Here is a 16125-nt window from a genome sequence, read left to right on the forward strand (position 1 = left end):
GGAGTACCCGGAGGAAACCCACGCAAACACGGGTAGAATATACAAACTCCGCACAGTTAGGGCCATGGTGGGAATCGAACCCATGACCTCAGTGCTGTGAGGCAGTAATGCTAACCATTACCCCATGAAGTCTTTCTAGACGCTGTGAGTGGGCGGCATATAAGGTCCTTGCACATTCGGACACACGGATGTACACCAGAGAAGGGCTTTGTACTGGCATCAGCATAAAGTCAAAACTCTGACTGCAGCAAAAGATATAAGGACAACCGAGAATGTATCATGCTGCGGAAGTATTTGCGCATGTTACGTGCTTCAGATAACGCTTCTCCCCGTTGTATTGTATTATTGTGGTAAAGTGTTCAAGATGATTGGGGCACATATCACCATTATCAACGCTCCAATCTGCTAGATAGTGTGTCGATGTGCCCACTAAATGTATGAACGGTCAGTGGCACTGACCATTCCGCCAGCTGCAGCTATCGATTTCAATAGCTGCAGTGGTCGTTGCCCCACCACAGCACTGTCAGAGACTGTGCATACAAAAGAAACACTTTTTTTTTTTCCAATTAGCCACGGGTGTCGCTGGGGGCAATTTCTGACCAGCGCATACGCACAGTCCATGCAGCGCCGGTCAGTGACAAGTACAGCCGCAAGAGAGTGCACTTTGCCAAAGAGGTGAATTAACACTTCGGGGGATAATCAATTACCCAGACATGCTGTTGGGTGTAATGTTTAGCTGGGGGGGAGCTATCTAATTAGCCCCGATAAGCCGGCACGTGCCGCGGCTTATCAGGGATTTTGTTTCACCTGCCTCCGGCAGGCGAAGCACAATCCCCGATAACAGTCCCGTTTTCATCCGAAAACTGGACTATTTCACCTGTAAACACACAGGTTTCACTGAACCTGTGTGTTTTCGGGTGAAAATACACTTTTTACCGGCCGATTAAATCAAATAGCCCGAACGCAAAACCCGAAGAAACATCAGGGTTTTTTTACTTGCGATGTCTCACCGGGGTAATTGAATATCCCCCTTCCTCTCTTAGGCAAAACACATAATACTGTAATACATGCCACCAATGCAGGAACTTGCTTAGCCAAGCTAAATGGGAGAAGCAAGTCCTGACAAAGGGCATTAATCATACATCTCCCCCTGTGTGTGCTGTACAGACTTTTGGGGGAGGATGCAAGACATATTCCCTCCCAGGTCCTGTAACAGGGAGTCACAGAAACTGTAATAGAGATTTCTTGGAGTTGGTTACTGGGTGGAACCCGGCCAGAAGCTGTAAATTTGAGATGGGATAAGAGCAGGTCTTTTACATTAAGTAGAGTTTTGCATTCAATTAAAGTCTTCATTTTAAGTTTCATACATTGTACATTTTTTTACTTTGATTCTGGAGCATGTTATATTAATTTGCATTATTTTCAATTTATTTGGAGTGTTTGATCTACAATGTGTGGGAAAATCCTACAAATGTATGCAATGCAATCATAGTTGAGGGGTCCATCTGCAGAAAGAATGAGGGGCCTCCACTAATGGGAGACTATAAAAACCACAGTTCAATAGTAGCAGCAAAATACTGACCTAACTTATCTGTCCCAATTCCCCACTGTTTATCTCAGTGCAAATCAGCTAAATTGCTCCGTGATTTGTCATCTGATTCTGTTATATTGATTTTACTGTATTGATTTGCCCAGGATGCTAATTGATGAGCTCTGTGTGATGCTGCCCTGCTACACAGAAATATTCCCACATACCTACAGATATATAGTGTATCATTTCTACACAACAAGGTAAGGTATATCTGAAACAATTTTATGTACTGCATAAAACAGTACACATACTGCATTTCATTTATATAGAACAGTCATCATATAATCAGTACGTGTGGCATGGGTAATATCAGAATCTGCATAAACTTACAATTATCTCTTGAATACAAATTGGACCTAATTCAGAGTTGATCGCAGCAGCAAATTTCTTAGCAGTTGGGCAAAATCATGGTGCACTGCAGGGGGGCAGATGTAACATGTGCAGAGAGAGTTAGATTTGGGTGGGGTGTGTTCAAACTAAAATCTAAATTGCAGTGTAGAAATAAAGCAGCCAGGATTTACCCTGCACAGAAACAAAATAACCCACCTAAATCTAACTCTCTCTGCACGTTACATCTGCCCCACCTGCAGTGCGCATGGTTTTGCCCATTAGCTAACAAATTTGCTGCTGCGATCAGGTCTGAATTAGGCCCTATGTCTGAATAACTATGTAAAAATCTTGAGAATTGCTATGGTACAGTCTGGGCCAGCAACAGAAATCTTGGGGCCCGGTACAACGACATTGCTGCCCCCCCCCCCCCCCCCCCGACTCCAGACCAATACAACATGTCAAGAGAGAATTATACACATCATAAAAGATACATTTAAAAAACCCAGAAAAATGTTTAATATACAATGTAAACTAACAGTATTCAATTTAACTATATTAATTAAAAAAAGCAATTAAGTCATGTCACTGAGAGTGACAGGCAGCAGTTCCTATTTCTAGTTTTACAGTTATCATTTTTGTTCAGATCACTTACAGTGATCCAATCTTGCCCAGCGGTGTTCCTTCCAGTCATGGGCTACTCCTCTTAGGTGTCGGATCCGGACGGCATCACCACCACAGGAACAGAGAAAGGAAGGGCGGGAGCAGCATATGGCGCAGCGCCATAATGTCACAACACACAGTACGGGGAATGGGATCCCTCCTCCCGGCTTCCCCTGCCACTAGTCCGGACCAGGTGACCAGAGGGTTACCGGAGGGGGGTGCGGGTGGCCGGATGCTGCTTGAACTGTTTTTTCCCCCCTTACTTGTGCCGCAAGCCACGCCAGGTGGGCGGATAGCGCGAGTAAGTTACTAGGCACCGTGTTTGGTGCCCCTCAGAACCTCGGGGCCCGGCACAGGTGTACCCTTTGACCCCCCTGTCACCGGGCCTGGGTACAGTCGTTTTAATCTACTAGTACAGAGGTTCTCAAACGTGGTCCTCAAAGCAGAACAATGGTCCAGGATTTAAATTTATCCATGCCAGTTCATAGGTGACTTAATTAGCCCTTAATTTGATTTAACCATCTGTGCTGAGCCATGGATATACCTAAAACCTGGACGTTGGGATGCCTTGAGGACTGTGTTTGAGAACCTCTGTACTAGTAGATTTCATCAGGAAATCATGATAAAGAAAGGGATTTGCCTACAGCACCTGCAAAAAGGGAGGGGGATCTAGATAAGGTATGCGGTCAGCATATCGCTCATCGGGATCCCGGCTGTCACAATACCGATGCCGGGATCCCGACTTGGGCACCATACCGGTGAGGTAGGTGATTCCCCCTCTATGGGCGTTCACGACACCCGTAGAGGGAGAATAGAACCTGTGGCTAGCATAACTCGCCACCGAGCCCACAGCATGGTGAGTGCAGCGAGCCTGCAAGGGGATTCGTTGTGCTCGCCCTCTTGCCGACATTCCACCACTCGGGTTACCGAAGTTGGTATACTGACCCGCAACATACCATGTGGCGGGATACCATACCGATCTCCTAGATAGCTGCTAATGGCCTTATTCCTAAACCCACACGTGAGTCACGTGGTGCAATCACGATCCAGAACTGCGATCGCATTGCAGTGTACAGATGGCACATGCAGGAAGTTGGTGCTATGCTGCGAGCAGCTTTGCAAATGCAATCCTTACTGAATTGCTACTTTATTAAGCTTCTATTTATGTTATGGTTTATATCTATTTTACTCTACTGTGTGTTCTCTGTATTATTGTGTATCACCTTACATGTCTTGAATTTTATAAATGAATAATTAGTAGAATAATGTTTTGATATTCTTAACATACTTTACTTGACTATACAAATAGCATGTACGTCATATAAAACGGGGAGTGAGATAACAGTTGTAAACTCTTAAGAAAGTGTAAAATTTAAATATATACTTGAGAGTGCATTGAATTTAGGTAATAGTGAGTATAATGATAAATTGGGAAATATAATGCAACATTAAAGAATAGGGGGCATGTGGAATTGTCCTCACATTTACTAAAGATCTTCAATTTATCTCTCTAAAATAGGACTATTACGTCACGTCTAAACTGGGGGATGAATCCAGCTCTTCACATATTTTATGGCCTTTGCCTCTAGAGTTTCCTGACTTATCAAAACTTTTCTATTTTTAGTTTGAAGACATTTTAAAAGTCTATCGTATTCCACTTTTACTCACAGTACCTTCTCCTTGAGTCAGGGATTTGCGTGTATAGGGCCGGGTGACAAACCTGCTGTTCCCCACGTGACGACACATGTATGAAATAAAATATACACATAATATACAGTAAATACAACAACCTTAAGAATAAATTCATAAATGGTTCTGTATTGTTGGCTGGCAATACAGCGGAAGCTCAGTCACAGGGACAACACAGAAGGATTGCTAGCTATATGTTTGCTGTTGACAACAGTAATAAGTCAGGGGTAATGCTGAAGAGAGATAAAATGTAGAGAGATTATGGGCCAGATGTACTAAGCCTTAGGGTCTAGACCGTCTATTCATGAAGCAGTGAAAAGTGTGGAGAAGTGAGCCAGTGGAGAAGTTGCCCATGGCAACCAATCAGCATTGGAGTAACATTTATAATTTGCATACTATACAATTGTACGGAGCAGCTGATTTGTTGCCATGGGCAACTTCTCCACAGGGTCACTTCTCCACATTTTTCACTGCTTCATGAAAAGACCCCATAAAATGTAATAAAGGGGAAAGTGATAAAGTACCATATAATCAGCTTCTGTAATTTTTCAAACACAGCCTTTCTGCTTTAACTCTCTCCAAGTGTTGATGCATATTCCCCATTGTCAGAAAAAATGTCAGACTGACAGACATTTAATCTGACATACAGCAGATATCATGGCTATATACTGTGAGATATTTCAGTTTTAGATTTCACAGATATCTTGGTACCGCCCTTGGTGAGGAGACATTTCCCCATCTTCCATATGAAGGAACAGGGGAAACATTGGAAGGTCACCCGTGGAAGGTCACCCGTGGCAGTGCATACACTACCAGAGGTGCCTGACCAACGATCGGATCAGTCGGACATGTTGGAAGATATCTCATGCCTGAACACCCTATCATTGCTGATGGGTCACAGCTATACACTATGCGATTATCGTCCGATCCACCAATAATCTGCATATCCGGTCGATAATTGCATAATGTATGACCAGCATAAAATGGGAAAAACAATATATTTAGGAAGATTTATAAAAAAAACTTTTTTTAAATCCATAACCAAGCAAACATTTGCTTTTATCTGCCATACTCTTTAGAAAAAAAAAGACAATCTGACTGGTTAGCACCTTCAGCACAGTCTGCATCAGAATTGTTGCACATATCCTCTTTGATACTTAGATTGTGGACGTGCAAGCTGGGCCCTCTTACCTTTCTTTATGTCTGTTGTTACCCGGTCTTGTTTTATTAATGTTTGTATCTAAATGCAAAGCAAAACTGAGTATGCTGGTGCTATATAAATAAATAATAATAATAATATGACTTTTGGGATATTTGAGTGCTTTTATATAGGTTTTTTTTGTGTGCCAATATTTCCTATTTATGAAACACCCCTGAAAAAATGCTTTGGAGAGAGTGCTTAGCTAACCCCCACCCTCCAGAGAGAGAATCACTTGTATTAGTCGGCTTGGAGCTGCTCCCCCACCACCTGCGTCTTACCTGTGCAGGCTAGGATGGCCATCAGTGTGTTAACAATCAATGGTACCATTGATGGTTGGACCTTGATGGTATAAAACCATCTGTAAAGGAACCATCAATATACCAGTGGCGTGCGGTCAGGGCCGGCGCCACCATTAGGCAGCTTTAGGCAGCTGCCTATGGGCGGCGGCCACTGGAGGGCGGCACTAAACATTGGTGAAGAGCGGATTCTGGCTTTATTATTATACAATTACTCTTGCCTCAGCTCAGTCAGCGAAGCGCCACTTTTTTTTTTTTTTTAAAGACAAGGAGTAGTCAGGGATGTCATCGCTGCCAAGCTGCCACTGAGTCAGGTGAATTTAGTGTGAACACTGACTGAGTGACTCAATCCTATCGCCCACCTCCGCGATTGCACTAGGCTGTCTCGGCATGTTGCCGCCCCACGCTTTGACAGCACCACGATTGGGCTCCCGGTCTCCCATATATTACCCACTCCCCCCTCCGTTATTGGGCTCCCGCATGCCGCATGATTTTGTCACCCGCCCCCCCACAATTGAGCTCCAGGACTCCCGTACGTCACCCGCACCCCCTCCGTAATTGGGCTCACGCATGCCGCTTCTTGTCGCGCATCTCTTAACCCGCTCCCTCACCCCATCCCTGACTCTGCTCCCGCTGCCTTTTACCCGCACCCACTGGCCTCCTGCATTTTGTAACCCGCTCTCCTTTCTCTCTACCCCCCCCCCCCCCCGCGACTCCGTTCTGCTTTCTCCCCCCCCCCCCCACTCTACTCCCGCTGCCTCTTACCCGCACCCACTGGCCTCCTGCATTTTGTAACCCACTCTGCTTTCTCTCCCCCTCTCTCCCTCTCCTCTCTTTCTCCCCCCCCCCCCCCACCGCGGCTTGTTGATCGCACACACTGGGCTCCTGCATCTTTTAACCCGCTCTCCTCTCTCTCTGAGGGCGGGATGTACTACGCTATTACGAATCTGCCGCGGAGCGGCCGCACTGGGAGTTCGGGGCTGAGTTTTTTCCTCATTGATTGTCCGATTCAGCCCTGGTAAGGGCGGTGCTGCGGGGTCCGGTAACCTCAATGTTATTCTATTACTGCTGCTGCTAAGGGCTGTATCTGGCAGTAACTCCCCATGCCATGCCCAGGACGGGGGAACGATCCAGTTACCCAGCTGCGGCACACTGTACGTCCCATGTACTCGGGGTGGTGGGGGCGATCTGACCGTGCCAGAGCTGGGCACCTGTAGCTGGGTGCAGGGTGAAGCTGTGCCTGTAGACGCTGCCCAGCTACCTCTGCCCTGCTGCCCCTGCATGTATGAGAGTAGCATGAGGGCTCCTGGCGGGGTGCTTCTGATTTTATGTAGTGTGTGTCATTTACTTGTGCATCTTACTGTGTCATATTTTATATTGTGTGTGTCACTGTATAGGTTACTCTGTCTGTGTAGGTTACTGTATAGGTTACCGTGTGCTACAATGTGAATTTTGGTCATTCAGTGTGCTACAATGTGAATTTCGGTCATTCAGTGTGCTACAATGTGAATTTCAGCTCATTCAGTGTGCTACAATGTGAATTTCGTCTCATTCAGTATGCTACAATGTGAATTTCGGCTCATTCAGTGTGCTACAATGTGAATTTCGGCTCATTCAGTGTGCTACAATGTGAATTTCGGCTCATACTGTGTGCTATAATGTGAAAGAGGCACCAGTACTATATAGTATAAGGGGTCCTACTATTGTGATGCATAATGTGTATAAGGAGTATATGGTGTGGTAAACTATACTGAAGGACACGTCCCCTTTTAAGTGGCCACGCCCCCCTTTCCGGAGCGCACACGCGCTAAATTGCAACCTTTTTCCATACCTCCACTTCAAAATTTCCACTTCGACCACTGTGTGTATGTACATGTGTGTGTGTGTGTGTGTGTGTGTGTGTGTGTGTGTATATATATATATATAGATATATATAGTATACACACATATATATAGCTATATATTACGTGTGTGTGTGTGTGTGTGTGTGTGTGTGTGTGTATGTGTATATATATATATATATATATATATATATATAGCTGGGAGCAGGGGCGGATTATAAGAAGGACGACAGGGGTGGTTGCGGTATGGGTTTGTGGCTGAAGTTTTGCCTAGGGTGCCAAAAAACCTTGCACCGGCCCTGCGTGCGGTGAGGTCAGTGGCTGGGGAGGCACTGGCAGCTAACCCCCCCCCCCCCTCCATACAATGGGGGGGTAGTGTAGTCCCCCATACATTGCTAAAACCAGCACCAGGCAGAACTAGCCAGGGGGGATAATGCCATAGCAAGGGAGACACTCAGTGTGGGGTCCCCCTGCCATAACATTAATCTGCCCCCCCAAACTAGTCAGCCCAGGGCTGGAATTCCTCGGAAGTGGGGACCCCAAAAAATAAAAAATGGGGTCCCCCTCCCGAGCAATAACCAGCACTGGGCTGATAGCTCAGTGCTATGCACCGCACCCATGGATTGAAAGCACGTCCCTGTATGAAAGTGGCACCTCTAATGGTGTCACTTTCCCATGTATTTTCAATGGGCTTTTAATGCCCATTGCTAGGCCCCACCCGCGCCCGCCCCCTGCTCCCATACCTTTCCCCATTCACAATGGGAGGCACCACGATCGGTGCCACCCAACCCCATTTAGACAGGAATAATGAATAGGATAATATAAAGGCGATACTTATGACACAGAATATGTGTCATAAGTATCTTCTTTATATTAATTTAGTCATTGATGACAGGGGAGGCACTGCCTCCCCTGACTGCACGTCCCTGCAATATACTGGAGTTGGTCATCATTGATGGCAAAAGTATTTAACATCAGACATAGACCATCAATGATTTTTAATTATCAATGCAGGCAAGTAGTGGTGTGGTATGTGGAGAAGAGGGACTGTGGTGCTGGACTATGAGACCACAACCCAGCACCACCTGGCATTGAGAAACAATAGCCAGCAGCTTCACTATTCCTGGTATTCTGTATTTAAACGGCATAGAAATCGGTGTGCATAGAGGTAGCATAGGTTTTTAAATTATTGCTACCCAGTTATAAAGCAGAATGGAATATTCTGGTGTAATCTAAATAAATGTAATCAATATCATATATTTATAGCTTATAGAGTGAAGGCAAGGTTCTACTTGCAGATCACGGGTACAGCCATGGGAGCTACTTGCAGCCTGAGATATACAGGTATTTATTTAGGGTAGTAGTGTGACACTCTGACATGGATATCCTATTAACGTGGATTTATGGGGATATATGTGGCTATAAAGGTACCATCACCCATATACTGGAGACAACCTGGGTGAGACACCTAAACGTTCCCTAAAAGGAACCCTCACTTCTCACTAGCCGAAAGGGTTAATAGCTTCCCCTTTGTCAGGTTGCTAGGCAACACCAGCAACCAAAAGATAGCAACTTGTGGAGCACTAGGACCCAGGTGTAGACCTGCAGAGCAGGAGGAATCGAAGCCGCTGATTGGGTGGTGCAGAGCCGGAAGAGCAGAAGGCGGAGTTGCCATCCAGTGTGTGCTCTGAGGTAACAACGTAGAGAGGATGCTGCCCTGAGGTGATAGGGAGAGACAGCAGCAGGGACGCGCCGCTGGTCTGCCCTGCTGACAGGGAAAAGAGTGCTGAGAGGTATGGAAAACCCTGCTGAGAGACTTGTAAAGAGACGCGCGGGTGACGGAGAGCTGCATTGACGGTGAACTGTGACAAAGGGAGCTGTACCACTGGGGACCCTGGGCAGGGCCAGACTGGCCCACAGGGGAACAGGGGAAACCACCAGTGGGCCCTACTGCCTGTGGGCCCTCCTCCTCCTCTAGGGATCAGGTTCCAGACTCTATGCTAGTGCACTTCTATCATCCATCATACTTGTGTTACATTATACTTCACAAGAATATTGTTTATTATATATTTACCAAGGTGCATAGACAGAGGCGTAACTAGGGTTTTTGGAGCCCAGGGCAAGATGTAAAATGGCGCCCCCCCCCCCCCCCAAAAAAAAACAAACAACATAGCAAAAGAAATATGTGCACGCGCCAAAGGTGCGCGCGGCGAGAACATGGGCGTGGCCACACACCAGAAGGGGTGTGGCCACGCTCCAGAAGGGGTGTGGCCACGCTCCAGAAGGGGTGTGGCCACTGAAAATGGCCCACAGTGCCAGTTACAATGCCCCACAGTGCCAGTTACATTGCCCCACAGTGCCAGATACAATGCCCCACAGTACCAGTTACATTGCCCCACAGTGCTAGATACAATGCCCCACAGTGCCAGTTACATTGCCCCACAGTGCCAGATACAATGCCCCACATTGCCAGTTACATTGCCCCCCAGTGCCAGATACAATGCCCCACAGTGCCGGATACATGCCCCACAGTGCCAGTTACATTGCCCCACAGTGCCAGTTACATGCCCCACAGTGCCAGTTACATTGCCCCACAGTGCCAGATACATAGCCCACAATGCCAGTTACATTGCCCCACAGTGCCAGTTACATGCCCCACAGTGCCAGTTACATGCCCCACAATGCCAGTTACATTGCCCCACAATGCCAGTTACATTGCCCCACAGTGCCAGTTACATGCCCCACAGTGCCAGTTACATGCCCCACAGTGCCAGGCCCCACTCAGTGTCAGTTACATATGCCCCATTTGGTGCCAGATACATGCCCCACTGTGCCGCCAAGCCCGCCGCCCCCCCCCCCCCCCCGTCACTTACCGCTTGCTCTATGTGAGGGGAGGAGAGCGCAGCGCCTCTCCTTCCCCTCACCGCTCCAGGTCTCCGGCGGCTGTCTGGCGCGGGTTCGCTAGCCAATCAGAGCTCGCGGACCGGCAGCCAATCAGCAGCCGGTCCGCAAGCTCTGATTGGCTAGCGCCGGAGACCGGGCACAGCAGCGCTGCTGGCAGCGCTGCTAGTGCTGGCATCGGCGGTGAGGGGAGGGAGAGACGCTGCGCTCTCCTCCCCTCACATTTAGGGTTGACGGGGGCGAGTGGGGCATGATGCCCTTGTCGCCGGCGGCGCCCCCCTCTCCTGGGCCTGCCAAGGCGCCCAGGGCACGTGCCCCACTCGCCCTACCCTAGATACGCCTCTGGGCATAGAACATGTACTCTGTAATGGTTGTAATGTGGTGGTTGGCCATGCCCCACTGGAGTGTGGCCACACCCTTAAGCATGGGCCCCAGCAACAGCATCCCCCCGGTGGGCCCTTCATGCCCCAGTCCGACACTGCCCCTGGGTAAGCCTGTTGGTGAGGAATGTGAAGACAGTCAAAGACTGCCAGCTGTCATACAAACAGACTCAAGCAGCCAGTGTTCAGCCCAGCACTAGTGTGTGACAGATTTCAGACTGCACCAGGTAGAGCCCTGTTTCTGCTTACACTGAACCCCACTGGTAATAGTAAAAGTCTGTCAGCAACCAGCACCAGCCATTGCTAGCTATAGACAGTCAGAGACCATGTCAGCCCTCACATGCATACCTCCCAACTGTCCCGATTTTCGCGGGACAGTCCCATTTTTTGGGGACTGTCCCGCTGTCCCACCCGCGGTGGGGGCAGTTGGGAGTCTCTGTCTCTCGCTGCCCTGCTTAGCAGAGCAGCGGTGAATAGACGCTGTGCGCATGCGCACAGCGTCTATTCAGTGCAGACAGAGGGAGAGGGGACATGCCAGCGGTTCACAGAGCTCTGGGCATGCCCCCTCAGTGACGAAAACGGGGCGTGGATCGCGACCGCGGGTCCTCCCGAGAAGCCACGCCCCTTTGCTTAGGCCACGCCCCTTTTCGGGAGCGTGCACGGCTTCGCCGCGCGTGTGTCCCTGTTACCGACAGGACAAAGTTGGGAGGTATGCACATGTAAGGGGTACCTGATCCCTTTATCCACAGCCAGGCAGTGTAATTCCAAAGTAGAGATTCATAAATCCTACTACATATAGCAGACCCCTCATTCTGCATCTGATGGAGAGAAAGTGAGTTATAGCCGGAAGATGGATACTGCAGGGAGACTTTTTCCAGTCAGAAAAAGTGAGAGACTTATTGGCTACTTTGTCAGTGAATTTACCTCAGGGAGCCTTACGGACTCTTAAGTGTTATTTGCATGCTGCACCAGCCAAATACTGAACTGTGCTATTGTCCTGATTCTCTGCTTGAATTACTCTCTTTCCCCCTCTGCTAAGATTAAGGGGTTTTCTGCATGCTTATTTAACAAACTATGAGACTGCATAACCTTGCTTGCTACTCTTAACCCTGCTAAGTACTCTTAATGCTGGACAGGATCTAATAAAGGGTGCAAGACTTCTTCCCTCTGGAAGCAGAGGACACAGATTTAAGAGACCACATATACATTTGAAGGATAATATATATAGGGACTGGGTCGCAAAGACTTTTAAGTCACCGCTTCATGGACAGTACTAGGTATTACGGTACCATTACTGACAGAGAGTGCATAATTCATATATATTGCTGAAATTCGCATGTTATGTTTATTACCTTGTAGGTGTTCCTTTCGCATGGTGTTATCTGATGATATTGATATACAGTAACTGTCTTTAAAAGTAATTGCAATTGCTTTTGATCAATTAATCTTCCAGCGGTGACCAATTGTTACTGAATAATAAAACCTTCTGTCACCGTCCTAACGCGTGGTGACTATGGTGTTGGCTCCTCTGGGGTTGGGGTCCCTTGTCTCTCTGCCTAGGGTTCCAGCGATGATATCCGTTTGAAGAGGTGATATCGGGCGACGAATCCACATACGTTAACAGACACCTGCACCTGCACAACACATCCACTGTATTTGCCTGTTACAGTAGGAGAGACAATTTTCAGTGAGGAAAATAAAATATAGTATTTATTACATAAACTGACCTTTGGTGGCACCCAGTGCTGTAAATAGCCTTCGCTATGGGTCAAAGGCACACACGCTTTGGTAAAAAACAGTAGTGTTCTTGGTGGAACCCACCATTCACATCAATCTTGGTCGTGGTCTACCTAGAAGGGTGTGTGGCCTCACTGGGAGCATGCTGGACTGCCCCTGGAAACTTTGTCTGCAATGCCGGCTTCTCCGGCAGGAACTGTGTGCTGCACGAAAATATCACAGCACTCCCAGTCACTAAGAAGGAGCCGGCATTGTGGTGTCAGCTCCTTGAGTGGTGACACCCAGATGAAGTCTGTACCCCCCTAATGATGCCTCTGATAAAAAATATCTTTGAAGATTTTAGAAATATGTTGAATAATAATTTAAAAAAAATAAGGTTGATATAAAATAATTCAAGATTGGATACTTTTATAGATCTTATTAAAGAGAATGAAAAAATAATAGTAGAAATGTTCAGAAATAATGAAACAGCATGCAGCACATGTATTCTTTATACTTCCTACTTACTGTGTGTGGCCCCCGATCACCCTATGCATAGTATGGATAAACTAGTATGGATAAACTGTGAATAACAACAGTCACATAAACAGAGCATGCTCTCGCATACAAGATATCATTAACCTTCAAAGCATAACGGCATAAACACAGGATATAAGTAAGTATATGTAGCAGTAGCTGAAGGTGTGCTTTGTTGACTAGGGGGCTATCCAATTTCAGGTGATCCTTTTTTTCATCGGCTGAAAACAGGCCGATTAATAACCGAACGTCGTTATCATGGTATCCCATTACAGGCCGTTTTCATCGGCTGAAAATGGACCCGCGATCGCGAGAAAACACATGGGATTGGGGATAAGTGCCTGGTGCATCCGGAGCTTAAGTGCCGGCATGGTGGGAGAAGCCCCCCGCATCAGGGCTAATAGGATAGCCCCGGCGATACAATTACCCATGATCGTCGACCGCGGGTAATTGGATACCCACAATTATGTGACGTATTGAATTGCAGGAGTTTTACTTTGGAATATTAATACTGTAATATTTGCAACTGTCATGCAGTAGCAAACAGATCGTACAGATGTGATATAATATCGCAATAAATTATATTGATAGTTATTTCAGACAGAACACCAATATTATAACAAAATTGAGAGGTATAACACAAAACTACTGCTACAGATTATGGAATAGTTTATTTACTTTGGGTAGGAAAAATAAAAGTAAAAAACTTTTGGAATCCTACCACTTTTTCTATCCAATAAGCTATAATACATTATGTGCCTGACTGTAAGGTGGGAGTAGAGTAACAAAAAGCCAGTAACTTTGCACGTAGACAATCCATGCTGCACTGCAGATGGTACCAATATACTTTTGTTTGCATGCAGGGTAAATACTTGGCTTCTTTATTTTTACATAGAAATTTAGATTTGATTTTGGACACACCCTCCCTGATCTAAATCTCTTTCCACATTTAAATCTGCCCCACCTGCAGTGCAACATGGTTTTGTCAAGGTGCACAGTTACTTGGCAGTCTATGGGGGTCATTCCGAGTTGATCGCTCGCTAGCGGTGTTTAGCAGCTGTGTGAACGCATAGTCGCCGCCCACTAGGGAGTGTATTTTAGCTTTGCAAGTGTGCAAATGCCTGTGCAGCCGAGCGGTACAAAAACAGTTTGTGCAGTTTCTGAGTAGGTCTGAACTTACTCAGCCGCTGCGATCACTTCAGCCTGTCCGGTCCCGGAATTGACGTCAGACACCCGTCCTGCAAACGCTTGGACACGCCTGCGTTTTTCCAACCACTCCATGAAAAATGGTCAGTTGACAACTTGACACCCATAAACGCCTTCTTTCTGTCAATCTCCTTGCGATCGGCTGTGCGAATGGATTCTTTGTTAAATCCATCGCACAGCAACGATCGGCTTTGTACCCGTAAGACACACCTGCGCATTGCGGTGCATACGCATGTGCAGTAGTGATCTGATCACTGCGCTGCGAAAAACGGCAGCGTGCGATCAGGCCGGAATGACCCCCTATGTACTAAGCCTTATGTTGAGCATACATGTAGAGTGACCATATTATCCCTTTTACCTAGGACGCTCATGAATTACACAGGTTCTGTGGCTGGCTGACTACAAGCCTGCATTTCAGCTGGTATTAATCAGCCACAGAACCTGTGTAATCCATGAGCGTCCTAGGTAAAAGGGATAATATGATCACTCTAATACATGCTACAATTATCTGGCCTTTCCGCCCGGTATCAGCAGATCGGACAGATAATTGCAGTTTGTATGTGGCCTACCGACCCGAAAATATTGATCGTCGGGCATGACCGATCATCCAACATGTCCCTCCAATTCAATATTTTCAAGTCCCATTGTTCCTTCACATGGGAAGGAGTGAGGAAATGTCTCTTCCCTGGGGCAGAGTGCTGATAACACCTGATATATACTGTTAAATACAGATGTAGTCACACTCATCATGGCCACATCTGCGGCAAAAGGGCACTCTCGGTGCAGCTAGACACGCCCATGTCTGGCCTCTCCAAGCTGCATCTATTGCCGCCCCCATTCATGCAAATGGAACGCGTGCACATCTAAGATGTGCATGCAGTCGTGCCTATAAACATCCTAGTGATATTTGGTGGACCCCCTTCATTCCATAGTAAAGCATTCGTTACCTCTAATACCAAGAAATAAAGACACGGAGACTTGATTTTGGCAGAAAAATTGCTAGCTATTTGACCCTAACCATAGCAAACCTGTAAATGAAAAACTTTGTTAAGATGCCGATTCAGCCGGCATATGGTGGCAGAAAAAAGAACGGCTCTATTAAACTAACGCTAACCTTAAAATGCTAAAATCAAAAACCCATCCTACTTTAACTACAAACTATCAAATCGGTAATAGGTGTCAACTCAACCCCCACAGTGACTACCCACCCTGATGGGTGCCCTGCCGCTGCCTCCCGGACGGGTGGTCGAGCGGCCAATAAGTCGATGGAGGTGAGTGCACCTAAACCATACCACACTGTAAATCACTACAGCTAACAATATAACTACAAACTGCCGTTCTTTTCCGCCAATAAATAGCCAACGATAAATCCAGCCAACAATTCAATGCCAAGGCACTCCGTGCCAAAACCTCAACCCACAGGGCGGGAGGGCGGGAAGGCAATTCACCAACAGAGAGAACAAAATGGCCTAGCCTTCCCTATATATATTAACCCTCCCCTTTTTCTAAGGGCTGTACTTTCCTCACAGCTAGGTCCACCCCTCACAAGATGTTTAACTCATTCCTTTCCTATGCAGTCAATTCTCTCTCCTAAACATCCTAGTGATATTTGGTGGACCCGCTTCATTCCATAGTAAAGCATTCGTTACCTCTAATACCAAGAAATAAAGACACGGAGACTTGATTTTGGCAGAAAAATTGCTAGCTATTTATTTGACCCTAACCATAGCAAACCTGTAAATGAAAAACTTTGTTAAGATGCCGATTCAGCCGGCAT

General features: G+C 46.8%; 1 long non-coding RNA gene across 2 annotated transcripts in view; it reads right to left on the reverse strand.

Moving 5' to 3' along the window:
* LOC134968958 (uncharacterized) overlaps positions 1-16125 on the reverse strand; it is a 180816-nt gene that overhangs the window by 56563 nt on the left and 108128 nt on the right. For both annotated transcript variants that reach the window (XR_010189358.1, XR_010189357.1), the window contains exon 7: positions 12242-12549. This is a non-coding gene — a long non-coding RNA (uncharacterized LOC134968958). The remainder of the gene's footprint in view (positions 1-12241; positions 12550-16125) is intronic.

This window comes from Pseudophryne corroboree, chromosome 11 (assembly GCF_028390025.1).
Source record: "Pseudophryne corroboree isolate aPseCor3 chromosome 11, aPseCor3.hap2, whole genome shotgun sequence".
NCBI classification, from domain to species: domain Eukaryota; kingdom Metazoa; phylum Chordata; class Amphibia; order Anura; family Myobatrachidae; genus Pseudophryne; species Pseudophryne corroboree.